Source organism: Symphalangus syndactylus, chromosome 3 (genome assembly GCF_028878055.3).
Source record: "Symphalangus syndactylus isolate Jambi chromosome 3, NHGRI_mSymSyn1-v2.1_pri, whole genome shotgun sequence".
NCBI classification, from domain to species: Eukaryota; Metazoa; Chordata; class Mammalia; order Primates; family Hylobatidae; genus Symphalangus; species Symphalangus syndactylus.
Genome location: NC_072425.2, coordinates 56,238,848 through 56,263,161, shown reverse-complemented (window position 1 = coordinate 56,263,161; position 24,314 = coordinate 56,238,848). Strand labels below are relative to the sequence as shown.

Sequence of the window (24,314 nt, the reverse complement as noted above, 5' to 3'; positions counted from 1 at the left end):
TTAGATTTAATCTATTCTATTACACGCTGGTGATTTATGGTTTTCACATCAAAGGAGTGAGCACTTACACTTTATACCCTCAGGGCAAATCTGGCCAGGGGAGGAAGGGATTGGTTGGTCTCTCTCACACACAGGAACAGACAGTCTCAAACACATATGCACCTGGAGAACTAGTAACCCTTTGGAAAGCTTGTCTTTTGTTTTAAGGAAATTATCTGTGGGCTGGCTACATAAACTAACATTTACACTTGATAGAGAATGAAAGTGGAATATTTTGATTATTTGACATTGTGAGCCATATGAAAAACATGTTTAAAGACAAAATAGGCGGGCCGGGTGCGGTGGCTCACGCCTGTAATCCCAGCACTTTGGGAGGCCGAGGTGGGTGGATCACCTGAGGTCAGGAGTCCAAGACTAGCCTGGCCAACATGGTGAAACTCCGTCTCTACTAAAAAATACAGGCCGGGCGCGGTGGCTCAAGCCTGTAATCCCAGCACTTTGGGAGGCCGAGGCGGGTGGATCACGAGGTCAGGAGATCGAGACCATCCTGGCTAACACGGTGAAACCCCGTCTCTACTAAAAATACAAAAAATTAGCCGGGCGTGTTGGCGGGCGCCTGTAGTCCCAGCTACTCGGGAGGCTGAGGCAGGAGAATGGCGTGAACCCGGAAGCCGGAGCTTGCAGTAAGCCGAGATCGCGCCACTGCACTCCAGCCTGGGCAACAGAGCAAGACTCCATCTCAAAAAAAAAAAAAAAAAAAAAAAAAATACAAAAGTTAACTGGGCGTGGTGGCTCATGCGTGTAATCCCAGCTACTCAGGAAGCTGAGGCAGGAGAATGGCTTGAACCCAAGGCGGAGGTTGCAGTGAGCCAAGATTGTGCCATTACACTCCAGCCTGGGTGACAAGAGCGAAACTCCGTCTCAAAAAAAAAAAAAAAAGGACAAAATAGGCTGGGCTTGGTGGCTTGCCCCTGTAATCCCAGTACTTTGGGAGGCTAGGGTAGGCAGATCACCTGAGGTTAGGAGTTGGAGACTAGCCCGGCCAACATGGCAAAACCCCGTATCTACTAAAAATACAAAAATTAGCCAGGAATTGTGGAGTGCGCCTGTATTCCCAGCTATTTGGGAGGCTGAGGCATGAGAACCACTTTTACCAGGGAGGCAGAGGTTGTGGTGAGCTGAGATCGTGTGCCACTGCACTCCAGCCTGGTCGACAGAAACTCTGTCTCAGAAATAAATAAAGACAAAATCAAAATTAATCTTCTCCAGTGCTTAAGGTTTTATTCTATAATTTGAAGTTTTTAAGCAACAAACAAGTGTTTCTCAACACGAGAGTAAAAAAAATGCATTATCTTAGTATGGGAAAGATGTTTCTAAACATTGTAAAAACTAAAGAAGCAGTGTAAGAAAATAGTGCCAAATTTGATTATACACAAATTTTAGGTCAGGTATGGTGGCTCATGCCTGTAATCCCAGCACTTCAGGAGGCTAAGGCATGAGGATAACTTGAGCCCAGGAGTTTGAGACCAGCCTGGGCAACACTGCAAGACCTCCTCTCTACAAAAAATAACAAATTGGCTAGGACATGATGGTATGTGCCTGAGACCTCATTTACTTGGAACGCTGAGGTGGGTGGATCGCTTGAGCCTAGAGGTTGAGGACACAGTGAGCTGATGATTGCACCACTGCAGGAAAATAAATACCATAAACACAATAAAAACTGAAATAAAAAATTGGTTAAAAATTTTGCTACATATGTGACAACAGACTAATATTCTTCAACATGTAAGGAGTTCCTGTAAATCAAGGAAAAGACAAAAATCCAAATAGATTAGACCACAACATGGACAATTTACAAGAAATAAATTTCAAATTTTGTTTGTTTTATTCTCTTAACAGCTTTTTTGAGATACATTTCATGTACTATATACTTTACTCATTTAAATTATACAATTCAGCTTTTAATATATTCATAGTTATGCATCTATTATCATAATCAGTTTTGGAATATTTTTATTACTCCAGAAAGAAATATAAGCACCTGACAAGTTCTTCCTGCCCAGTGGGTTCACCTTGCCCTCTGCCTAGGCAGAGCCGATTTATTGAGACAGGGGAATGGCAATACAGAAAGAGTAATTCACGCAGAGCTAGCTGTCCAGGAGACCAGAGTTTTATTATTACTCAAATCAGTCTCCCTGAGCATTCAGGAAGCAGAGTTTTTTTTTTTTTTTTTTTTTTTTTGAGATGGAGTCTCGCTGTCGCCCAGGCTGGAGTGCAGTGGCGTGATCTCGGCTCACTGCAAGCTCCGCCTCCCGGGTTCATGCCATTCTCCTGCCTCAGCCTCTCCGAGTAGCTGGGACTACAGGCGCCCGCCACCACGCCCGGCTAATTTTTTGTATTTTTAGTAGAGACGGGGTTTCACCCTGTTAGCCAGGATGGTCTTGATCTCCTCACCTCGTGATCTGCCCGCCTCGGCCTCCCAAATTGCTGGGATTACAGGCGTGAGCCACCGCGCCCGGCCGGGAAGCAGAGTTTTTAAGGACAATTTCGTGGGCTGGGAAAAGCGGGTGAGCTGGGAGTGCTGATTGGTCGGGGATGAAATCACTGGGAGTGAGAGCTGTCTTCTTGGACTGAGTCAGTCCTGGGTGGGGGCCACAAGATCAGATGAGCCAGTTTATTAATCTGGGTAGTGCCAGCTGATCCATCAAGTACAGGGTCTGCAAAATATCTCAATCACTGATCTGAGGAGCAGTTTAAGGCATCTCAGAATCTTGTAGCCTCCAGCTGCATGACTCCTAAACCATAATTTCTAATCTTGTGGCTAATGTTAGTTAGAGTTTGTTTCGGGAAAGGGCTGTTAACATCTTTGCTTCAAACTATAAACTAAGTTATTCCTAAAGTTAGTTCAGCCTACCCCCAGGAATAAACAAGGACAGCTTGGAGATTAGAAGCAAGATGGAGCTGGTTAGGTTAGATCTCTTTTACTGTCTCGGTTATACTTTTGCAATGGTGGTTTCAGAATTCTGAAGAAAAAGTATGAGTATTTGTCTTAATAGATACCACACCTACACAATGGTATCATCTAGACAATAATATCAAAATTTTAGATCTTTGCCAACCTAGTAGGTGAATTTATCATATCCTGTGGTAATCTGGATTTGCATTTATCTTATTATTATAGAAGTTGATCTTTTTTCATATATTTAAAAGTAATTTGTTCCTAAGGAATCCACTAAAAAACTCTTAGAACTAACAGGCCAGGCACGGTGGCTCATGCCTGTAATCCTAGCATTTTGGGAGGCGGAGGCAGGCGGATCACCTGAGGTCAGGAGTTCGAGACCAGCCTGACCAACATGGAGAAACCCCGTCTCTACCGAAAATACAAAATTAGCCAGGTGTGGTGACGCATGCCTGTAATCCCAGCTACTCGGGAGGCTGAGGCAGGAGAATCACTTGAACCCGGGAGGTGGAGGTTGCGGTGAGCCAAGATAGTGCCATTGCACTCCAGCCTGGGCAACAAGTGTGAAACTTGGTCTCAAGAAAAAAAAAAAAACAACTCTTAGAACTTATAAATGAGTTCGGCAAGGTTTTAGGATATATCATCAATATACAAAAATCAGTTGTATTTCTATACAGCAGCAATGAACAAACTGAAAACGAAGTTAAAAACAATTCTACTTACAACAGATTCCAAAAGAATAAAATAACGTTGAAGGTAATTAAAGGCCAAAATAAGTTAAAAAGCATCCTATGTTCATGAATTGAAAGACAAATTCTTCGAGATAAATTATACTGATGCCTAGGACTGCAGGGAATGGGGAATTGAGGGGTGATGGCTAAGGAGTACACGGTTTCTGAAACTGCCTTTGCAAAATTACTTAAATGGTTACCAGACATTATTCCAGAGGTCACAAGATTAGCAACTTCCCCAATTATTCCTGTAAATAACATCACTATGTAGAGCCTAAGATTGGCCTTTTGAAATGTCTTTCCAGGCTTTGCATTTTTTACTACTAGACGGCCCCACCCAGGCCCATGAGTCAGTCCTGGGGCACTGACCAAGAAGCCGACTCAGACATAAGGATCATTTTCCATATCCCTATGATTGAATCCTCAACCAATCATCAGCACATATACCCTCACTCCCTGCCCACCAAACTATCTTTAAAACACCCTAACCTTTAAGCCTTTGGTAATATTGAGTAGTAACTCCGTCTCTCATGTGATGTGACCAGCCTCACATCGATTAAAGTCTTCCTTTACTGCAATTTCGTGGTCTCAGTGAATTACTATAATTTTGTCTTTGCAATCGAAACCACCTTTGTAAAATTATGACTGAGACAGTGAAAGAGATCTAACTTAACCAACTCCATCTTGCTTCTAATCTCCAAGCTGTCCTTGTTCATTCTTGGGGGTAGGCTAAACTAACTTTGGGAGAAACGTAGTTTATAGTTTAAAACAAAGACCCTAACAGTCCTTTTCCCAAAGCAGACCTCCTTCTTGCCTGGGGACTAGACTGCCTTTGTAGGACTAACAAATTAGTCAAAAGATTAGAAATTATGGTTTAGGAGTCATGCAGCTGGAGTCTACAAGATTCTGACCCTCCCCAGATTGCTCCTGGGGATAACAACACTATTGTAAAACCTAGGATCACTGCTTGAGATATTTTGTATACCCTGCACATGATGGACCAGCTGGCACCACCCAGATTGATTAACTGGCTCATCTGATTTTGTGGCCTCCATTCAGGAACTGACTCAGCGCAAGAGGACAGCTTAACTCCCTGTGATTTCATCTCCGACCCAATCAGCACTCCCGAATCACTGGCGCCACCCTTCACTCATCAGATTATTCTTAAAAACGCTGATCCCCGGCCAGGTGCAGTGGCTCACGCCTATAATCCCAGCACTTTGGGAGGCCGAGGTGGGTGGATCATGAGGTCAGGAGTTCGAGATCAGCCTGGCCAAGATGGTGAAACCCCATCTCTACTAAAAATATAAAAATCAGCTGGGTGTGGTGGCGCACGCCTGTAGTCCCAGCTACTTGGGAGGCTAAGGCAGGAGAATCTCTTGAACCCAGGAGGCGGAGGTAGCGGTGAGCCGAGATCATGCCATTGTACTCCAGCCTGGGCAAAAAGGGCGAGACTATGGCTTAAAAAAAAAAAAAAAAGGCTGAGTGCAGTGGCTCACACCTGTAATCCCACCACTTTGAGAGGCTGAGGCGGGCGGATCACGAGGTCAGGAGATCGAGACCATCCTAGCTAACACGTGAAACCCCGTCTTTATTAAAAAAATACAAAAAAATTAGCCGGGTGTGGTGGCAGGCACCTGTAAGGCCCAGCTACTTGGCAGGCTGAGGCAGGAGAATGGCGAGAACCCAGGAGGCGGAGCTTGCAGTGAGCCGAGATTGCACCACTGCACTCCAGCCTGGGCGACAGAGCGAGACTCCATCTCAAAAAAAAAAAAAACAAAAAACCTCTGATCCCCTAATGCCTGGGGAGACCGATTTGAGTAACAGTAAAATTCCCATCTCCGTACGGCTCTGGGTGAATTACTCTTTCTCTATTGCAATTCCCCTGTTTTGATAAATCGGCTCTGTCCAATCAGCAGGCAAGGTGAACATTTTAGGTGGTTATACATTTATAAACATATACATTTTATACATTTTATAAACATTTTTAAAATATCCTCCTTCTCAATATAACCATCATCCCACTCCCCAATAAAATAATTATCCGTGATTGTCAAGTACCCAGTTTACTTGCTGTTTGACAATTATTACTATTTTTTTTTGGAGACAGAGTTTCACTGTTGTCACCCAGGCTGGCGTGCAGTGGATGCTATCTTGGCTTACTGCAACCTCCGCCTCCTGGGTTCAAGGGATTCTCCTGCCTCAGCCTCCTGAGTAGCTGGAATCGCAGGCGCCCGCCACCACACCCCGCTAATTTTTGTATTTGTAGTCGAGGCGGGGTTCCACCATGTTAGCCAGGTTGATCTCGAACTCCTGACCTCAGGGTGATCCGCCTGCCTAGGCTTCCGAAAGTGCCGGGATTACAGGTATGAGCCACTGCACCCAGCCTGACAATTATTATTATACTACCTTTTTCATGAGCACTCCATCAGGTCAAATCCTGTCCCCAAAAGTTATTTTTTTTTTTTTTTTTTTTTATATTAATTTTTTTTGCATACAAAAACAATAAACATTTTCTAAAAATACATACAAACAAAAAGATGCGTATCAAACATATTAGGAAGGTTGCACATGGGAAGTCGGGGAATAGAAATGGGGGTGGGAGTTAAAATAAATGAGAGAGGGACTTTATATGGATCAGTGATAATAACTCAATCCTCTATTTGACAAAGAAGAGGGAGAAGGAAGAGGAAGAAAAAGAAAGTGGGATAAAGGATCAGGAAGGGAAGAAAATAGAAAAAATTAGAGTATGACTCCAGGGTAGACCTGTTTTGTTGTCATTGAGTTGGTTGGTTGGTTTGTCTGTTGTATTCTTCATGTTTCGCCAAGTTGGCCAGACTGGTCTCGAACTCCTAGCCCGAAGTGATCAACCCGCCTCGCCCCCCAGAGTGCTGGGACCACAGGCGTGAGCCACCACGTCCAGCCCCCACATTGCCTCTGGCCTCCGTGGTAGACCTCCCAGACGAAGCGGCCAGGCAGAGGAGCTCCTCACTTCTACCCAGACACGGGGCGGCCGGGCAGAGGGGCTCCTCACTTCCCAGACGGGGCGGCCAGGCAGAGACGCTCCTCACTTCTTCCCAGACGATAGGTGGCCGGGCAGAGGCGCTCCTCACTTCCCAGACGATGGGTGGTCGGGCAGAGGTGCTCCCCACTTCCCAGACGATGGGTGGCCGGGCAGAGGCGCTCCTCACTTCCCAGACGATGGGCGGCCGGGCAGAGGCGCTCCTCACCTCCCAGACGATGGGTGGCCGGGCAGAGGCACTCCTCACTTCCCAGATGGGGCAGCCGGGCAGAGGCGCTCCTCACTTTCCAGACGATGGGTGGCCGGGCAGAGGCGCTCCTCACCTCCCAGACGATGGGTGGCCGGGCAGAGGCGCTCCTCACCTCCCAGACGATGGGTGGCCGGGCAGAGGCGCTCCTCACCTCCCAGACGGGGCGGCCGGGCAGAGGCGCTCCTCACTTCTTCCCGGACAGGGCGGCCGGGCAGAGGCGCTCCTCACTTCTTCCCGGACGGGGCGGCCGGGCAGAGGTGCTCCTCACTTCCCAGACGGTGGGTGGCCGGGCAGAGGCGCTCCTCACTTCCCAGACGATGGATGGCTGTGCAGAGGCGCTCCTCACTTCTTCCGGGATGGGGCGACCGGGCAGAGGCGCTCCTCATTTCTTCCCGGACGGGGCGGCCGGGCAGAGGCGCTCCTCACTTCCCAGACGGGGCGGCCGGGCAGAGGCGCTCCTCACTTCTTCCCGGACGGGGCGGCCGGGCAGAGGCGCTCCTCACTTCTTCCCGGACGGGGCGGCCGGGCAGAGGCGCTCCTCACTTCTTCCCGGACGGGGCGGCCGGGCACAGGCGCTCCTCACTTCCTCCCGGACGGGGCGGCCGGGCAGAGGCGCTCCTCACCTCCCAGACGATGGGAGGCCGGGCAGAGGCGCTCCTCACTTCCCAGACGATAGGTGGCTGGGCAGAGGCGCTCCTCATTTCCCAGACGGGGCGGCCGGGCAGAGGCGCTCCTCACTTCCCAGACGGGGCGGCCGGGCAGAGGCGCTCCTCACTTCCCAGACGATGGGTGGCCGGGCAGAGGCGCTCCTCACTTCCCAGACGATGGGTGGCCGGGCAGAGGCGCTCCTCACTTCCCAGACGATGGGTGGCCGGGCAGAGGCGCTCCTCACTTCCCAGACGGGGCGGCCGGGCAGAGGCGCTCCTCACTTCCCAGACGGTGGGTGGCCGGGCAGAGGCGCTCCTCACTTCCCAGACGGTGGGTGGCCGGGCAGAGGCGCTCCTCACTTCCCAGACGGTGGGTGGCCGGGCAGAGGCGCTCCTCACTTCCCAGACGGTGGGTGGCCGGGCAGAGGCGCTCCTCACTTCCCAGACGGTGGGTGGCCGGGCAGAGGCGCTCCTCACTTCCCAGACGGTGGGTGGCCGGGCAGAGGCGCTCCTCACTTCCCAGACGGTGGGTGGCCGGGCAGAGGCGCTCCTCACTTCCCAGACGGTGGGTGGCCGGGCAGAGGCGCTCCTCACTTCCCAGACGGTGGGTGGCCGGGCAGAGGCGCTCCTCACTTCCCAGACGGTGGGTGGCCGGGCAGAGGCGCTCCTCACTTCCCAGACGGTGGGTGGCCGGGCAGAGGCGCTCCTCACTTCCCAGACGGTGGGTGGCCGGGCAGAGGCGCTCCTCACTTCCCAGACGGTGGGTGGCCGGGCAGAGGCGCTCCTCACTTCCCAGACGGGGCGGCCGGGCAGAGGCGCTCCTCACTTCCCAGACGGTGGGTGGCCGGGCAGAGGCGCTCCTCACTTCCCAGACGGTGGGTGGCCGGGCAGAGGCGCTCCTCACTTCCCAGACGGTGGGTGGCCGGGCAGAGGCGCTCCTCACTTCCCAGACGGTGGGTGGCCGGGCAGAGGCGCTCCTCACTTCCCAGACGGTGGGTGGCCGGGCAGAGGCGCTCCTCACTTCCCAGACGGGGCGGCCGGGCAGAGGCGCTCCTCACTTCCCAGACGGTGGGTGGCCGGGCAGAGGCGCTCCTCACTTCCCAGACGGTGGGTGGCCGGGCAGAGGCGCTCCTCACTTCCCAGACGGTGGGTGGCCGGGCAGAGGCGCTCCTCACTTCCCAGACGGTGGGTGGCCGGGCAGAGGCGCTCCTCACTTCCCAGACGGTGGGTGGCCGGGCAGAGGCGCTCCTCACTTCCCAGACGGTGGGTGGCCGGGCAGAGGCGCTCCTCACTTCCCAGACGGTGGGTGGCCGGGCAGAGGCGCTCCTCACTTCCCAGACGGGGCGGCCGGGCAGAGGCGCTCCTCACTTCCCAGACGGTGGGTGGCCGGGCAGAGGCGCTCCTCACTTCCCAGACGGTGAGTGGCCGGGCAGAGGCGTTCCTCACTTCCCAGACGGTGGGTGGCCGGGCAGAGGCGCTCCTCACTTCCCAGACAGGGCGGCCGGGCAGAGGCGCTCCTCACTTCCCAGATGGGGCGGCCAGGCAGAGGTGCTCCTCACCTCGCAGACGGGGCGGCCGGGCAGAGGCGCTCCCCACCTTCCAGATGGGGCGGCGGCCCGGCAGGGGCTGCAATCCCAGCACCCTGGCAGGCCAAGGCAGGCGGTCGGGGGGTAGAGGCTGCCGCGAGGCCAGACCACGCCACCGCACTCCAGCCCGGGCAACACCGAGCACTGGGTGAGCGAGACTCCGTCTGTAGTCCCAGTACCTCGGGAGGCTGAGGCGGGCAGAGCAGTCGGCGTCAGGAGCTGGCGAGCAGCGTGGCCAAGATGGCGAACGCGTGCCTGCATCCAAAGGAGAAAAGGCAGGCAGCGGTGGCGGGCGCCGGCAGTCCCAGGCAGTCCGCGGCGCCGGCAGTAGCAAGCCGAGTAGATTGTAGCCGCGGCCAGAGAGGGGAAAGAAAGAAAGAAAGAAAGAAAGAAAGAAAGAAAGAAAGAAAGAAAGAAAGAAAGAAAGAAAGAAAGAAAGAAAGAAAGAAAGAAAGAAAGAAAGAAAGAAAGAAAGAAAGAAAGAAAGAAAGAAAGAAAGAAAGAAAGAAAGAAAGAAAGAAAGAAAGAAAGAAAGAAAGAAAGAAAGAAAGAAAGAAAGAAAGAAAGAAAGAAAGAAAGAAAGAAAGAAAGAAAGAAAGAAAGAAAGAAAGAAAGAAAGAAAGAAAGAAAGAAAGAAAGAAAGAAAGAAAGAAAGAAAGAAAGAAAGAAAGAAAGAAAGAAAGAAAGAAAGAAAAAGAAAGAAAGAAAGAAAGAAAGAAAGAAAGAAAGAAAGAAAGAAAGAAAGAAAGAAAGAAAGAAAGAAAGAAAGAAAGAAAGAAAGAAAGAAAGAAAGAAAGAAAGAAAGAAAGGAAGGAAGGAAGGAAGGAAGGAAGGAAGGAAGGAAGCCCCCAAAAGTTATTACAACAGTCTTCTACATGGTCTCCTATATCTCAAAATTCCTCCTCTACATTTTCCTCTAGATAGCACCAGATTGACTCAGCAAAGTTTACCCCACAAACCTGACCAAACAACTTAAATGGTTTCCAACGGTATAGTGAAACTCCTTTATAAAAGTGTAGTTCTGTATAGAACTTATTTTGATCCTTGACATAACTCTGTAAGAATGGGCAAGGAGAGTTTAAATTCCCCCAATATCCTGGAGCTTCACAACCCGTGTCCTAATAAATCCACATGACCCAGTATTCCCAGACCACATCATGCATTTATTCATAATAAACAGTTGTTGAACCCTTACTGTGCTCTAGGAGTATACTGATAATGAAAACAAGAGTTTGTTGTACCCTCTGGACTTGATAATGGGGTAGGAGAACAGAGGATACACAAGTAAACAGATTGATACCTATGCAATTACAAAAAGGGATCTATGCTACAAGTAGAAACAATAAGGGCCTAAGTAAAAGGGAATAATAGTGGGCAATCTACTTGTGCGAGTGGTCAGGGGAGGCTTCTCTGAGGAGGTGACATTTAAAAGCATTTATTTGCCTGCTGTGCAGAAAATGACCTGTAGGGAGGTGGGGAGTCAGCCAAGGGAAATGGAAAGAAGCCTGGTAAGTTGACCAGATGGCTGAACTCTGCTCCTGCTGCTTCTCTCTTCAAGTCCTTCATTCAGTAAACATTTCCTGAGCACCATGTGATGTCTTCCCGCTCCCTGACCCCGTGATGTGTAAATGTTCTTGTGGATACACCCTTTGTGTCCCCTCCAGAGGATAATGAATGATGATATATGCTGAACCAGGGAATGGAAGGGCTGTTCTGGTTTTCTTTTCTTTCTTTTTTTTTTTTAACACGGAGTTTCGCTCTTGTCACCCAGGCTGGAGTGCAATGGCGCGATCTGGGCTCACCGCAACCTCCGCCTTCTGGGTTCAAGCAATTCTCCTGCCTCAGCCTCCTGAGTAGCTGGGATTACAGGCATGCGCCACCACACCCGGCGAATTTTGTATTTTTAGTAGAGATGGGGTTTCTCCACCTTGGTCAGGGTGGTCTCAAACTCCCGACCTCAGGTGATCCGCCCGCCTCAACCTCCCAAAGTGCTGGGATTACAGGTGTGAGCCACCGTGCCTGGCCTCTGTTTTTTTTTTTTATACAGACAGGGACAGTTGTTTGAGAGAAGCCTGGAAGGGCATGGCACTACAATTTGTGATTTTGCTGAGGCTCCAGGAGCATGGCATCAAGCCACAGTATAAATGAGTATGGAGAGGGGGTGCCTTCCAAGAGACACAGTTCCTGGGTTCTCTTTGCCCTTTGTAGTCCCACAGCTGCCTGGCTTCCAGAGGACAGTGGCAGGCTAGTTTGGGGAAGAAAAAAATATTTTCTCTCAACCCTCTCTGAGTTCTTTGCTGAGATGGACTGCTAGAACAAAATACAGATTAACAAGAGAAAAGCAAACAAGTTTATTAACATGACTACCTTATAAATACAAGGGAGATAACTCAGAGAAATGAGACAATCTCAAGAGTAGATCTCAAAGAGGCAGCTTCAGACTTTTGTACCATCATTCCCTGATACAAATGATGAAAGGCGTGGGCCAGACCACCCTCATCCTCTGCGAGGACTACCTGGACAAGAGGTGCAGGGTAAACAAAAGCCAGGTTTGTGATGCAGATTGAGCTTGTGCTTTTCGCATTAGTAAGAGTTTCCAAGGCCGTGAATGGTGGCTCATGCCTGTAATCCCAGTACTTTGGGAGGCCGAGGCGGGCGGATCACCTGAGGTCTGGAGTTTGAGATCAGCCTGACCAACATGGAGAAACCCTGTCTCTACTTAAAAAAAAAAAACAAAACACAAAATTAACCGGGCGTGGTGGTGCATGCCTGTAATCCCAGCTACTCGGGAGGCTGAGGCAGGAGAATTACTTGAACCCAGGAGGCGGAGGTTGCGGTGAGCCCAGATCGTGCCATTACACTCCAGCCTGGGCAAAAAGAGCGAAACTCTGTCTCAATAAAATAAAATAAAAGGATAACTGTTGACCATTTTCAGAGCTTCTCCTGTGTCTGCTGTTTCCCAAAATCACCGGTTGAAAGTAATCCTTTGTCGGCCGGGCGCGGTGGCTCACGCTTGTAATCCCAGCACTTTGGGAGGCCGAGGCGGGCGGATCACGAGGTCAGGAGATCGAGACCACGGTGAAACCCCGTCTCTACTAAAAATACAAAAAATTAGCAGGGCGTGGTGGCGGGCGCCTGTAGTCCCAGCTACTCGGAGAGGCTGAGGCAGGAGAATGGCGTGAACCCAGGAGGCGGAGCTTGCAGTGAGCCGAGATTGCGCCACTGCACTCCAGCCTGGGTGACAGAGCGAGACTCCGTCTCAAAAAAAAAAAAAAAGAAAGTAATCCTTTGTCAAAGAGGCATATTTGGAATGGCAATATACTGGTCTCCTACAGACATGTTTTGGGGTGGCGTGCGCTGAACTCCACCATTGGCTCCCTCGCCCTTTAATAGCAATGTAAATAACATTTATAGGAGGCCATTGATTTCCACTGAGCTCCTGTGCCAGCTCCAACAGACCAAAGCAAGATGGAGTCCCTCCTGCTAAAGTTTGATGTCACCAAACTAAAACTAAGTTAGCTGACCTGAGAAATCGGGAGAGAGAGAGATGAAAATCAAATTCCCAAACAGACCAGTTTTAGCTGGCTTGATAAGGGAGTCTCCTCTGCTTTAACCCTTATAAGGAAAGCAACTTTGAACGTACTAATTTGCTTTTTGTTCTTTGTTTCTGCTTTCTTCATCCTTTTACCTAAGGATTAAGCTCTGATTTTTTTTTTATCTTGCCCAAATTCCTATCTAAGGGGTCTGGGGAATCATAGCCTACAAATCATATCAGATGGGTTTTATTTAACCCTGTATATCGTGACTTACTTTCCAATCTGACTCTGGCATAACAAGGAAGAAAATCAAAATATTTTACCCCAAATCATGTTTCTCTGCCATATCTTGAAATGGCCCTGCCAAGCCATGTCTTATGGGAAACATTCACATTCTACAGAGAATACCCTTTCCCCCTTTTATTTATTCATTTATTTATTTTTTACCTTCCTTCCTTTCTACATCCAGGAGATAATCAACTAAGAGCCAGGCACTCTTTTTGGTCCAGTAAGAAACATTTTACAACCTGCTCTCTCTGAAGTCTACTATCTGAGAGCTTCCTCTGCACAATAAAACTTGGTCTCCACAATCCTTTATCTTAACCTGAACATTTCCTTTCTATTGATCCCAGGTCTTCAGATAAACTCGACCAATTGTCAACCAGAAACTGTTTAAAGTTACCTATGGCCTGGAAGCCCCCTCTTTGAGTTGTCCCGTCTTTCAGAACCAAACCAATGTATTTCTTAAATGTATTTGATTGATGTCTCATGCCTCCCTAAAATATATGAAATCAAGCTGTGCCCCAACCACCTTGGGCACATGTTCTCAGTGTTATAAATAAAGTTTCGGTGCTGCAAAAGAAATAGCACTCGAATATAAAATTTTCTTTTAATTATCAGCAAGACAAGGTACTTCTATAGAAGGGTGTGCCCTTACAGATGGAGCAATGGTGAGCACACACTTGGACAAGGGAGGGGAAGGGGTTCTTATTCCTGATCCTTGCTGCTGTGTCATTCCCCTATTGGCTAGGGTTAGACAGCATAGGCTAAACTAATTCCGACTGGCTAATTTAAAGAGAGTGACAGTGTGAGTGGTTTGGCGGGAAAAATGGTTATCACAGAGCAGGTAATCAGAATGAGTCAGGGTGGAGCAGGTAATCGGAATGAATCAGGGTGGAGCAGGTAATCGGAATGAGTCAGAGTGGAGTAGGTAATCCGAATGAGTCAGGGTGGAGTAGGTAATGGAAAAAGGTTGATTTATGAAGAAGTTAATTTTGTAAAAATACACAATTCTCCGGGTGTGGTGGCGCATGCCTGTAATCCCAGCTACTCCAGATGCTGAGGTAGGAGAATCACTTGATCAAAAGGTTGATTTATGAGGAAGTTAATTTTAAAAGTAGAAGGCAAAGAATTGAACATACTGACATATTGATTGTTTGAAAAGAAATTTAGAACTCATATCTAACATCAGGACCACCTGAGGGCTGTGTCATGGGCTATGGTCACTCATATTTGGCTCAGAATAAATCTCTTAAAGGTTTATTCTCAACATATCCATCCAAAATACTCACTGCCCACACTAGGGAGATGAGCTCTCAAAACCTCTTCTTGTTCTGAGGGCTGCATGATTGGTGAATTGTTCTTTGGTCAAATAAACTCTGTTAAGCTTATCTTGTTTGAGATTTTTCTTTATCAGGAAGAAGCTTTGGTGTGGAGTCCAGTAGTCTGAGGCTTCCTGAGAAGTAAACTAAACAGGTCCCCACCATTCAAGACTCACACTCTAGCAAGCTGATGGGATAGTGGAAGAAAGGGTCAGAGGATGGGGGCTGGGCCTAGGACTGGGTGTGGCTCCTCCACAGACCACCGGGGTTTGTTTTTTTAAAACCAATTACTTCCCATGGAAGAATAACTTCTGTATTGAAGTTGTAGCGTGAACATGGGGAAGCCATCCACAGGCTCTAAACCATCAATAAGCCCTGAGCCGGTATGGAACTTGCCCAAGCTGGTATGGAACTCCTGATTTCAAGCAATCCTCCTGCCCAGGCCTCCCAAAGTGCTGGGATTACAGGCGTGAGCCACAGTGCCCGCCCTTATAGTGTCTTTATTGACCCCCTGCTCTCACCAGACTTTTGTCTAGGTAGTGGATATACAGCAGAGAATAGAGCAAAGGATGTATGCTCTGGGAGCTTACAAGACTATGATAATGTGACAGAGGGCTAGAGGAGGGATGGAGCATGCTCCCACCCTTGCCAGCCTCCTGGAACCCAGGCGAGCAGACAACACCCAGAGAGGCTCCCAGCAGGGCTGTGTGTGCTCAGTTTGTTTCTGACCCTGTCTCTCTTTGTGCTTTCCTTATTTGTTCCCCTCCTCTGGTCCTAATGCTGACCATCCAGGCAGGTGCTGGTGACTTTGGTTCTGACCGACAGCCAGGATGGACTCCACACTTCCTCATGTGGAGCCTGTATCAGTTGTGGCTCTCAGTCAGAGATCTGGCCCCAGTGCCTCATCACATCCAACACAGAAGAGCTGCCTGTGTCTCAGTGAGGTCACCATCTTATCAGGATTCACATGTTAAGTGTCTTAGTCTATTTTCTGTTGCTTGAAACTGGGTAATTTATAAAGAAAGGAAATTTCCTTTTTTTTTTTTTTTTTGAGATGGAGTTTCACTTTGTTGCCTAGGCTGGAGGGCAGTGGCATGATCTCGACTCACTGCAACCTCCACCTCCCAGGTTCGAGCGATTCTCATGCCTCAGACTCCCAAATAGCTAGGACTACAAGCATGTGCCACCATGCCCAGATAATTTTTGTACTTTTAGTAGAGACAGGGTTTCACCATGTTGGCCAGGCTAGTCTCAAACTCCTGACCTCAGGTGATCCGCCCTCCTTCGCCTCCCAAAGTGCTGGGATTATAGGCATGAGCCAGCATGCCCGGCCACAAAGGAAATTTATTTCTTACAGTTATGGAGGCTGGGAAGTCCAAGCTCAAGAGGGCCTCCTTGCTAGTGGTGACTCTCTGCAGAGTCCTGAGGCTGTGCAGGGCATCACATGGAGAGAGGCTGAGTGAGCTCACTTGCTAGCTCAGGTCTCTCTTCCTCTTATAAAACCATCAGTTCCACTTTCATAATAACCCATTAATCCACTAATCCATGTATGGACTATACCTCTTAAAAGCCCCACCTCTCAATATTGCCACATTGGGGACTGAATTTCAACATGAGTTTGGAGGAGATAAACATTCAAACCATAGCATTTAGAGCTGCCTAATCCATAAATCTATAGCCATGAGTGTGAGTGGGAGAACCAGCATGAACCTCAATCATATTAAGGGCCAACATGTTACTATTCACTCAATGGGAGAACCTGAGCAGTCCTAGCTGGATGACTGCTGCCTGACCCATCTGCGTATGACACAGGCAACCACTGGGGAGACAGCATCCTTTCCTAAAGGTGTATCTTGAAGCTCACCCACCTAGAGGTTGAGCCAATCAAATAATTATCCATGTGCTTGGGCTATATATTGGATACTGCATACTTTTCGCTGTGTTGAATAATTCTATAATAAATATACTAATTTGAAAAGGATCCCTAGGGTCAGTTTCCAATTATTACATCAATGCCAGTGGGATGAACATATCAAGGTTCACCGTAGATATAACCACCCCTCATGCCTTTGGTATCTCTTCCTTCTTCCACTCCAAATCACAAGTATATTCATCCTTGGGGCAGAAATCTTCCCAAGTAGGAGCCCAGGAACCCAGAGTTAAAAGAGATATACATCTAGTATAGGCCAAGGCTTTTATTTATTTATTTACTTATTTATTTATTTTTGAGACGGAGTTTCGCTCTTGTTGCCCAGGCCGGAGTGCAGTGGCGCAATCTCGGCTCACTGCAACCTCTGCCTCCCAGGTTCAAGCGATTCTTCTGTCTCAGCCTCCCAAGTAGCTGGGATTACAGGTGCCCACCACCACGCCCAGCTAATTTTTTTGTATATTTTTAGTAGAGGAGTGGCTTCACCATGTTGGCCAGGCTGGTCTTGAACTCCTGACCTCAGGTGATCCACCCACCTCTGCCTCTCAAAATGTTGGGATTACAGGCATGAGCCACTGCGCCCAGCCGGCCAAGGTTTTTAACATGCCAATTTGTATTTAATAAGCTTGCTATAGGAGGAAAAATATATGTAGAACCTCTGATCCAATCTCTAGAAGTTGAGTATGATTGAGAAACTATAAAGAAATTAACTATATGCCAAGGTTGGTGGTGCATGCTTGTAGCCCCAGCTATTCAGGAAGGCAAGGTTAAGGATGGAGAGTTCAAGCCAGGCCTGGGCGAAATAGCAAGACTCCTTTTCCAAAATATAACAAAAGCAAAATAAAAGAAATTTGCTATATAGGTAAGTTTCTCAAAATATTTCATTAGCAAGTTAGAGGACAGCAGGCGCTGCCTGGCAAGTTGAATCAATGTGTCTTAGTATCCTAGAAATTAATAAATTAACTTGAATTCTATTTTTCCAATTATTTCGAAAAGTTTGTTTTCTAGAAAAGTTGAAAAAAACTGCACAATGAACATACTTAGACTCATCACTTAGATCCACCAACTATTAACACTTTGTTACATTTGCTTTACCTCCATATAAAATACATCAGTCTCTGAGGCATTTATATGTCAGTTGTAGCCATCAGGTCTCTTGTCTAATGATTCAGCACTAACATCCTAAGAACTAGGGCATTCTTGTAAATAGCCACTGTCACACTGAAAAATCTAATTATGATACAATAATACTGTCTAATATATAGTCCGTATATAACTACAAAGTTCCCCAGTTGTCTCTCAAATCTGTCTCACAGCTTTTTTGCCTTCAATGCAGTGCTGCATCAGGAGTCACTTGATGGACCGACCCAGTTGTGTTATTTGTCTGGACCAATTCCCTAGCTTGACTTTTTGAAGAGTGCAGTGCAGGGAAATTGTTTTGCTGAATGTCTTCCAACCTGGATTTTTCTTATTTTTTTTTCCAACTTTGATTAGCTTCACTTAAACATTTTTGGCAGCTATACATGGGTAATATAAAAACCCATTTGTGACATTCTAATGAGCTAATTAGCAAGGCCTTAGATGCAGTTGAGATGTGTACCACTCTAGAGTGTGACCTTTTCTGATACAGGGCTGGGTGACATTACTGGACTGTGCATTCTTCTTTTTTTAATTTTTACTTATTTATTTTTTGAGACGGAGTCTCACTTTGTTGCCCAGGCTGGAGTGCAGTGGTGCAATCTCGGCTCACTGTAACCCCTGCCTCCTGGGTTCAAACGATTCTCCTGCCTCAGCCTCCTAAATAGCTCGGATTACTGGTGCCTGCCACGACGGCTGGCTAATTTTTATATTTTTAGTAGAAATGGGGTTTCACCATGTTGGCCAGGCTGGTCTAGAACTCCTGACCTCAAGTGATCTGCCTGCCTCAGCCTCCCAAAGTGCTGGGATTACAGGCGTGAGCCATTGCACCTGGCCAGCCTTTTTTTAATTTTAAAAAATTTTATTTATTTATTGTAGAGTTGGGGTCTTGCTATGTTGCCCAGGCTGGTCCTGAACTCCTGGGCTCAAGCCATCCTCCCACCTTGGCCTCCCAAAGTGCCAGGATTACAGGCATGAGCCACAACCGTGTGTATTTTTTTTTTTTTTTTTTGAGATGGAGTTTGACTCTGTCACCCAGGCTGGAGTGCAGTGGCACAATCTCGACTCACTGCAACCCCTGCCTCCTGGGTTCAAGCGATTCTCCTGCCTCAGCCTCTGGAGCAGCTGGGATTACAGGCGCGCACCACCACGCCTCGCCAATTTTTGTATTTTTAGCAGAGACGGGGTTTCACTGTGTTGGCCAGGATGGTCTCAAACTCCTGACCTCAAGTGATCCACTTGCCTCGGCCTCCCAAAGTGCTGGGATTACAGGTGAGAGCCACTGTTCTCAAAAAAAGAAAAAGAAAAAAAGAAAAAAAAAGCTGGGTGCGGTGGTTCACGCCTGTAATCCCAGCACTTTGGGAGGCCGAGGCAGGCGGATCACGAGGTCAGGAGATCGAGACCATCTTGGCTAACACGGTGAAACTCTGTCTCTACTAAAAATACAAAAAATTAGCCAGGCGCGGTGGCAGGCGCCTGTAGTCCCAGCTACTCGGGAGGCTGAGGCAGGAGAATGGCGTGAGCCCGGGACGTGGAGCTTGCAGTGAGCCGAGAGAGCGCCATTGCAGTCCAGCCTGGGCGAAAGAGCGAGACTCTGTCTCAAAAAAAGAAAAACAAAAAAAGAAAAAAAAAGAGAGAGCCACTGTTCTTGGCCTCTTTAAATTTTTTTTTTTTTTTTTTTTGGCAGAGATCACTCTTGTTGCCCAGGCTGGAGTGCAGTGGCACGATCTCGGCTCACTGCAACCTCCATCTCCTGGGTTCAAGCGATTCTCCTGCCTCAGCCTCGCAAGTAGCTGGGATTACAGGCATGCGCCACCATGCCCGGCTAATTTTCTATTTTGTTAGTAGAGACAGTGTTTCTCCATATTGGTCAGGCTGGTCTCAAACTCCCGACCTCAGGTGATCTGTCCACCTTGGCCTCCCAAAGTGCTGGGATTACAGGCATGGGCCACCGCGCCCGGCTGGCCTTTTTAGAATTTTAAAAAATTTTATTTATTTTAGAGTTAGGGTCTTGCTATGTTGCCCAGGCTGGTTTCGAACTCCTGGGCTCAAGCCATCCTCCAGCCTCAGCCTCCCAAAGTGTTGGGATTACAGGTGTAAGCCACAGTCCTGTGTATTCTCAATAGCTCCCAATGTGATCATCACTAGTGGCAAATTTTAAATCAGGGGTTGAGGGATGGAGATGGAGGTGGGGCCACATATTTAACTTTGAAGACGTTTTCTGTGAATTTTGGAGGACTGTGTGTGCTACTGGCATCTAGTGGGTGGAGGCCAGGGATGCTGTCAAATGTCCTACAAAGCATGGAACAGACCCCACATGAAAGGATTATCCCATCCCAAAAGCCAACAGTGCTGAGGTGGAGAAACCCAGGGATCTCACCAATGAGATGAAATCTTCCAACCAGCAGACTTCTTGGCACCTACCTTCTTTCCATCCCTCTTTGTTTCTGAGATGACCCCACTATATATAAGACATTAAACAGGGCAGGCGCGGTGGCTCAAGCCTGTAATCCTAGCACTTTAGGAGGCCAAGGCCAATGGATTGCTTGAGGCCAGGAGTTTGAGACCGGCCTGGCCAACATGGCAAAACCCCGTCTCTACTAAAAATATTTTTAAAAATTAGCTGGACATGGTGGTGCACGCCTGTAATCCCAGCTACTCGGGAGGCTGAAATGTGAGGATTGCTTGAACCCAGGAAGTGGAGGTTGCAGTGGGCTGAGATCATGCCACTGCACTGTAGCCTGGGGAACACAGTGAGACTCCGTCTAAAAAAACAAAAAAGACATTAAATACACAAATGAAAGTGAGTAATTTCTCAACACTTGGGAATTTGTAAGTACAGCGATACACTTTTATATCTCAGTTTTGAAATTAGCCCTCTAGTTGGCCTGTGAACGTCCCATGCCTGCCAAGTGTGTCATCTGAGACAAGCACTTCAATTTGTTTGAGCAGGCATCTATCAATCTTATTTGTTAGAAAAGGTGCCAGTGAAACCCCAAAGAGTATTGCTAACTAATAACGGTGCTGCAGTTTAGAGTGTTCAAGGTGCTTTCCAGTAACATGTTCTGAAATTTGATCTGACAACGCTTTGGGAGGCGGTTTATTACGATGAGGCTGCGCTGTCGCACTCGAGGAACCGGGTCAGTGACCTGCTCCAGGACACGGGGCTGGCGGGGAGGGGAGAGCGCCTGGACTCAGCCTCCAAGTCCCGCACTCGACTCTGCATGAGTAAAAACTATTCTTGATCCTACCTCCCTTCTCCTGCAAACAAGCAACAAAATGCTGAAAAGGCATCTTAACTGAAACGGAAGTCAAATGAATTCGCGTGCGATCATGGGAATTTTTGGCTCCTAACCTTGAGAGTAGAGCTGGGTGAGTTCCATTTGTGGTGGGGTAGTGGAAACACGTTTCTGGGCTTGCAGAAGCCACATCCCGTCCCCACACAACCTAGGCCAGGCCAGGTATTTGTAGGTGAGGCTCCGGGGCTCCAGCTAACCTGAGCTACCTGGGCTGGGCTTTGTGCGGGGAGTCAGCAAGCCGGGTGAGCAGGCGACGATGCCGGCCTCTACGCAGTGCGGTGGTGAAGACGTCTCTTCCAGGGAGTCACAGGAAGCAAATCCATCCTTTTAAAGGGCTCGCGTCCCGCGGCCCTGAACCGGCGCGCTGGAGCAGTAATGCGACGTTCTCCGAGGTTCAAGGCTCACGGCCCAGCCCTGTGATCCAGTTTCCTCAGTCTTCGCGGTGTGCACCACTCAGGACGACTTGCGGCTTACGTCCCAGGACAAAGGGGGATTGTCCTTTCTTCAACGTCCTACTGCGCAAAAACCAAGCCCTTCTCAGGCTCCCTGCCTTCCGGGAAAGCTGCGCCCCCTCAGAATCCTGTACTCCGCGCGCCTGCCGCCGCCCGTTCCCTGCGCGCACCTGGCAGTCCCCGGCTCGAGCCCCGCCCTGCCGCCAGCCAGGTGAGAGGGGCCAGGCCCCGCCCCCGCCGGCCCCGCCCCGCCCCACTGCGCCTGCGCAGTCGGCCGTCGGCGCCAGGCGCCGGGGCGGCGCGGCCGTCGCAGTTCGGCGGGCGCAGTGCGCGTGCGCCCTGACTGCTGGGGGGCGGGCGGCGTCCGCGGCGAGGGAGCGGGGGCGGGGAGGCGCCGTCTGGCTCGGGCTGGGGCCGGCGGGAGCGCGAACGAGCGACGGCGGAACCCGTGGGCCTGTGGACTGCAGCCTCAGCGGCCAGCAGGTGAGGCCCGCGCAGGGCGGACGTGGATCGTGAGGGGGTGCGGGCTGCAGGCGCGCCAGCGGTGCGGCGGCCTGCCCGGGGGCGCAGGTGAGCGCGGCCCGCGCGGGGCCCGGCGGAGCATTGTCCAGCGGGCGGCGCCCGCACAGCGCCCCCTGCCGGCCGGGCCGCGGCGGGGACCCGGGCGGGGCGGGCCTGGGCCTCGGGGCGGGCGCGCGCTCCTTTGTTCGCCGGCCCCCACTCCTCCGTCCCCCCATCCCCGCCGCCCCCCGCCAACATGGCCGCCACCCTCCCGTTCCCAGTTCCCCGGCCGCCGCCGGCCCCTTAGCGCGCGCTTTGTTTGGAGCCGGGCGGGGAGGCCCGCGGGCAGGGGGCGGCGGCGCTGCGCAGTCGGGCGCGGGGAGGGGGCGCTGCGCCAGAATGCAGGCTGGGAGGGGGAACGTTGCATAATCCTGGGCCGGGGGCGGGGCGGGGCGGGGGGAGGGGCGGGACCCCGGCGCGGCGGGTCGGGTCACCCCGGGGACACGGGCCTGCCCTGGGGCCACCCCTCCCAGGCCCGGGGGATGGTCGCGGACCTTGCAAGTTGCAGGCTCCGCGGATCGCGGGTTTCCGCGGCGCCGGAACGCCCACCGGCCAGTCCTCGCGCCCGCGCAGCCCCTTTCCTGATGCGCCGTCTCCTCGCCGCCCTCCGTGGGGGCGCGGCGAACGGGTTGCGTGCTCTGGAGAGAGACAGGCACTTTTCCTCTCCATCGTGAGTGACCTTGGATGTATTCGTGAAGGAATGTGTTGAAATGAATTGTGCGATGCGGGAACTGCGCAGCGCCTCGGGTTTGGCTTTCTCGAGCATCTTATTGCATTGATTGTGCGTTCTCGATTTTACAGAGGTTCGTTTTGAGTAATGGCTTCAGTAATGTCATCGTATACGCATTTCAAAGTTTGTTTATGCAATTGTTTTTACATTTATTCTCTTTTTACTTATAATTTTTGAATCAGATTTTGTGTTTTGGAGAGATTTTCCGTACGTGGTGGAAGTGTTTTCACTCTTGGTAAATATGGATTGTTTGGCTATTTTATCACGTTAATCACAAAACAATACCAGGAACATTTAAATGTCTTAAAGGATTTCACTGTACATGACTTGTGCCAAAGACGACATACGTACCAAAACGCGAATACCTGTCTAACTTTGTTTCTTTCGGAATTTTCTGGAAGGAATTCTGTGCAATCCGAAAGGATTGATGGAGGATACAGTAATTGCTTTCTACATCGCTTTTGTTAAGCAGTGAAAATTAAACTTGGAGATTTATACCTGGATATATATACTGAGTTTTTTAACACTCTTTTGAAGTGAAATTTTGGAAAGGGCAGGCGAAATGAGGCTTCTTCCAACCTTCCCACTCTCCCCCCTCAGCTTTAGTTAAAAGGCAAACACCAAAATATTGTAGTAGCTGGTAATTTACAGAACGTTCGTTATCAGATTTGATAATTATGTATTAAGGTTGTAAAGTGTGTGTATGCCAGAATTATAGGTAGTAGATCGTAGATTCTTACGAAAAATAGAGTTTCTTTATAATCTTTTGAGTAGCGAAATGGTTACTTTTACAATGGTTATGAATTGGGTCAAGGCAAAAGGGCCGGTATATGTCTTCAGTCATCTTTTTATGCCTGAAATCCAGGAAACAGTGAAAATGGATGTTCCCTGGAACAGCCATTGCGATGCCATATGTTGGTCATTGGTATCCTTACAGTGTATCTCAGATAATTGTGTGTCTCCCTTACTTGTGAACTGAGGGGTCACAATATTGATGTGCCTGATGTGTGCCCCTCTGCATTTCGTGGGTAGTGTCTCAAATTTGGCTATCATATTGATGAGAGTTATTAATTTGGTTTTAACTGCCAGAAATTTAGGTGGTTTTCACTTCTAGTGACTTACCTGATTGCACATAGTTACAGCGTTACTGGTTGCACTCCTTAATTGCTGGCATCTTTTTTCTAGTATATTCGATATACATTCTTTTGGTTTATCCTTTAAAATATTTGCTGAGAAAGCATTTAAATGTTAATGCTGTATTTATATTTGTTGGATGCTTAATTCAATGTGTCTTCTTTCTCTTTCCATGAATAAAAAGAAATTGGAAGAAGAGAATCAACTATTTCGTGCAAGTATTTTGTTCAGTTTAGAAGATATTATGGTATTGTGCAAACAATAGTCTGGAGTTAGACATAGAGTCACAACGGCCTTCCAAGTCAGAACAATCTGGGTTGAAATTGACTCCTTACTGGTCCAAAGCCACATAACTGATTCATCATGCAGCCTTTTTAAAAAAAAATTTTTTTTTAAAGATATTCAAATATGTCAGTTTTATTTTCTCTATACACACATTTGTTACTGAAAATTGCAAAAATAGCACATTGAAGGTCCTCTTATTGGAGTTCACATTTTTGAAAACCAGAAAATTTAATAATTATGCTCTTGCCAAACTACCCAATGTTTTCTTTATATTCTTGCCCCACAAGTTGCTTTACTTCAATTCTTGGGTTGGGCTTCATCTCACTGACTTCAGGCTTCTAACACACATAGGACACTTAGAACCTACTGGCTCTTTGGGTCACATCAGAGAGGAGAGCTAAAGTATGTTGAAGTTACTCAAATACATTCAAGCTACATAGCTCTCTTATAAATTATT

At 48.9% G+C, this 24,314-nt stretch overlaps 1 protein-coding gene across 8 annotated transcripts in view; it reads left to right on the top strand.

The window, feature by feature from the left end:
* The first annotated feature begins 20,564 nt into the window (after positions 1-20,564).
* The window catches only part of SPIN1 (spindlin 1), a 94,170-nt gene continuing 90,420 nt past the window's right edge, over positions 20,565-24,314 (top strand). For 3 of the 8 annotated variants that reach the window (XM_055272037.2, XM_063636295.1, XM_063636296.1), the window contains exon 1: positions 21,481-21,630. The gene's annotated coding sequence lies outside the window, so the exon portion shown is untranslated. Of the gene's footprint in view, positions 21,359-21,435; positions 21,631-22,120; positions 22,512-24,314 lie in introns of those variants that run through there. The other 5 variants (XM_055272040.2, XM_063636297.1, XM_055272043.1 and 2 more) reach the window with 5 other exon arrangements.